The sequence below is a fragment of the Centruroides sculpturatus genome, unplaced genomic scaffold, assembly GCF_000671375.1.
Source record: "Centruroides sculpturatus isolate CEXI.00-Female unplaced genomic scaffold, Cexi_2.0 scaffold537, whole genome shotgun sequence".
NCBI lineage: Eukaryota > Metazoa > Arthropoda > Arachnida > Scorpiones > Buthidae > Centruroides > Centruroides sculpturatus.
Window position 1 is genome coordinate 157,659 of NW_019384802.1, and position 3,576 is coordinate 161,234.

General features: G+C 30.5%; 1 long non-coding RNA gene across 1 annotated transcript; it reads left to right on the top strand.

Annotated features, from left to right (window-relative positions):
• The first annotated feature begins 889 nt into the window (after positions 1 to 889).
• On the top strand, positions 890 to 3,576 carry LOC111629571. The gene is made up of 4 exons (XR_002757365.1): positions 890 to 1,619; positions 1,738 to 1,905; positions 3,108 to 3,212; positions 3,342 to 3,576. It is a non-coding gene; the product is annotated as an uncharacterized LOC111629571 (long non-coding RNA).

Genomic DNA, 3,576 nt, shown 5'->3' on the forward strand with positions numbered 1-3,576 from the left:
TCTTTCTCTAATGCCAACCAGTGGCTGAGTGGATAAAATCACTACATACTAAAACTGTAGTTGGTCACGGGTTCGCACCTCATAAACGGGTCGGTCAAGTAGTTTTTTTGCGTGTCTAATGCCTAATTAGAGGATAGTTTTTCACAAAATTCTTCTCGGAATCTCCTCTTGGTAGATTATCGTGTATTTCATTGTGATATCCCATTAATCCTACAATCTTTTGCATGATTTATGAACTTTGTGTCGAATTTTACCACAAACAAATATCATATTATTTATTACGTGATGTTTAGTGTAATGTAGATAGTCATTAAATAATACATTTCAAAGTGACAATTGTTTTTTTTTTATTTCTTGTCGTTTTTTGTTTACATATCTATGAGTTTTTAATGGTACTGTAATTTTATGAGTAGTTTCTACTATTTTCTTCAACAATTTACTTCTATTTTTTAACTATAAATAATTATTTAAAATTAATAATTGTGATATTTATGTAAATTCCTCCCCACGGGTGAGGGACAGGATTAAAGCTTAACACTTCCATCAACAATGGAAGTGTTAACTAACAATGGAAGTGTTAAGAATGAAAGTGTTAACAATGGAAATGTTAAAAAATGCAAAAATTTCGGAAATTTTTAGTATGGATGTTTGTGTGGGGAAGAGCGATTCTGTTCACTCTCTTTGAAGCTTAATAACTCCTGTGTCTTTTGTCGAAAATTTCTAAAATTTTGCACGGAGGTTTGTTTGTTAGGAGGATTGATGTTATTAAATTTTGGTGGTTAAAGATCGAGGAAGTGGTTTGATATAGGGGTTCGTATTTCATATCTCGAGTAGAGTCGTACTACTGACGATATTACTTGTTATTAGCATTTACAATTAGTTTTATACTCATCCCTAGCTCAAAAATTAAGCTTTTTGACATTAAAAATATTGAAAGTTTTTAATAATTTTGTATTGCAATATTCACTAAGAGGCATTGCTTTCATATTGAAATCTAAAAGAATTGAAAAGTAAATATTTGAAGAAAACCCAGAAAATTCCACGCAGCGAGATCGTTGGCCAGGTGCGAACCCACGACCAACTACATTTATCAGTGACGTTACAAGTATCTGCCAATTGAAATAAATAAATTGAGTATTATCTATTATCAGTATTAAACTTATTTTATAATTATCGCTTTAATATTTTTTACGAAAGGAGTTTTGGAAGTTATAATAATAACAATTAATATGTAAAATAGAAATTCTTATCGTTACATATTTTCACGAGAAAAATCATTATGGCACGGTTACCAACTTTAACGACACTCGAAGAGACGAGGAAAACGTGCCTTTAGAGTAATAAAGAGAATCGCTAGCAAAAGAAATTTTGACAGTGAATAATCTAAATATGGAATAATTTTTTTATTATTAAATTTAATTAAATTTTGTAGATAATGACGTCAAACCAACTAATGACGTTTACTCGTTGGTAATTGGATGCGTGGTTAAAATGTAAATCAAAGTACTTTTCACTTTTATCCAGCTCATTAGCTTCGACCCGCATGAAAATAAAAACAACAATTTCATGGAAACGGCTTTTAACAAATAAAAATGATCACAAATACCTTAATGACGAAGGTACGGAGTAAAATAATTACTTGTTTTATTTATTTATTTAAAAATAAATTGTTACAAATGAACTTAATATATTTTTGTATTTGTGCAAGTCAAATTAAATAATTTTATTTTTACTTAGAAAACAATTAAACAAAATTAAAAGCGACAATGATAATCAATAAACGTGTTCTACGTGTTGTTTTAAGTGACGATATCATAATTAAATAAATAATCCATAATGGATAATTTCGATCAATCTTCTAAGCGTATAAGTTTTATCTATGGAAAGTATTCGTCTGATATTGCTGTAAGTACTGCAAATATTTGCTACTAAAGCAACACTTTTATAAGTATCAGTAGATAAGTTATTGTAGTTTTATTTATCTAATGCAATTTCTTCAAAACCAAGATTCGTGTACACCAGTGCAAGCCTACCAGTGACCGAGTAGATAAAATCATAGAACATTGATAGTCGATCGTGGGTTCGCGCCTTCGCAACTGGCTGGCCACGTGTTATTTTCCGAGTTTTCTTCACGTTAATAACGGCTAAATAGGGACCAATTTCCCATAAACGATATCACGTGAGGCGTTCCACCTCGGCAGTTCTCCCGTGTGTCTCATTACCTTAATTGAATAAAACCAAAACCAGCACACCAGTGCCCGAGTGATTAAAACCACTGAAGTCAGTCGTGGGTTAGACTGATCAATGTGCTGGCAACATGGATTTTCATCGGTATTTTTTTTCACATGTCTAACACGTAAATGGTATCAGATATATCAGATACGTGAAATTCTCTACTTAAGGAGTCAATTTCCCGTAGAAAGTCCACCCGAAAGTTACTTCCTTAACAAATCACCCATTGGTTTTATGGAATCGCGTTGCCTTATTTTATAAAACCAAAGGACGATTTGTCAAGGAACTAAGTCCATTTAAAACAACAAGTCACCGATATCCATTAAAGAAAAAGCCGGGGTTCGAATCCCACAGAACAATCGAACCCACGCTTTTGGATGTTTCCTTTGATAACGTCGTGTAAATTATAGAAACGCCAATATTAACGAAGAAAATGAATAACGTAGTTTTATCGAATGCTTTCAGATTCTTATTCAGGTTTATTTCGAATTTTGGAACAAACACTTGATAAAAATAAATATATTTTTATGATATTTTTCTTATTAATTCTTATTAGGTTACTTTTAATGAAGTTTTTTTGTATTTTCTCAATAAACGTATTTAAGTTTTAAAAAGTGATAAATGTTTTTATTATTAAATAAAAATAATAAATTTGAGCAACTAAAGGATGTTTTTGATGATATTTTTAAATTTTAAGCTGCTTAATTAACGGTGTAAAGTAAATAGTTTTCTCATGAGCACATGAATTACACGAAAAGAAACTGTTATTTGTAAATAATTTGTAATTTATTTTTTATTCCTAAATATTTTTAAAATATTCAAAATTAATTTATTTTAAATAAACCTAATTCTATAACTATTTACACTTTATACAGAAAAACAGAAGACTATATGAATAATAAACAAAAGATCGTTGTTTCAGCTTCTCCATTAAGGATAGAATGTACTGTACGTTTTTCATTTCTTCCTTTAACAGTTAGGTATTATCCATTTTCGTAATAATTTTACTATTGTAATTATAATTACAATTTTGTAAAAAATATTGCGAATAATTCAAAATGTGTGCATAAAACTAGCTTATCAAGGATATCTTGTTCGAAATTACACAGTTTTCTAGCGCCTATCAGTGGTCGAGTGAATAAAACATTGGCAGTTAGTCGTGGGTTCGCACCTGACCAATAGAGTTTACAGAATTTTCTTTGCCTGTCAAATACCTAAATAGACCTGGATTCCCATAGAAAGTCCTGGCGGGAGGAGTATCCTCTAAGAAGATCGACCCACGTGTTGCGTTATCAATCCAGATTTTAACACCTAAAATACCTTTATCATATGATTAATACTTTT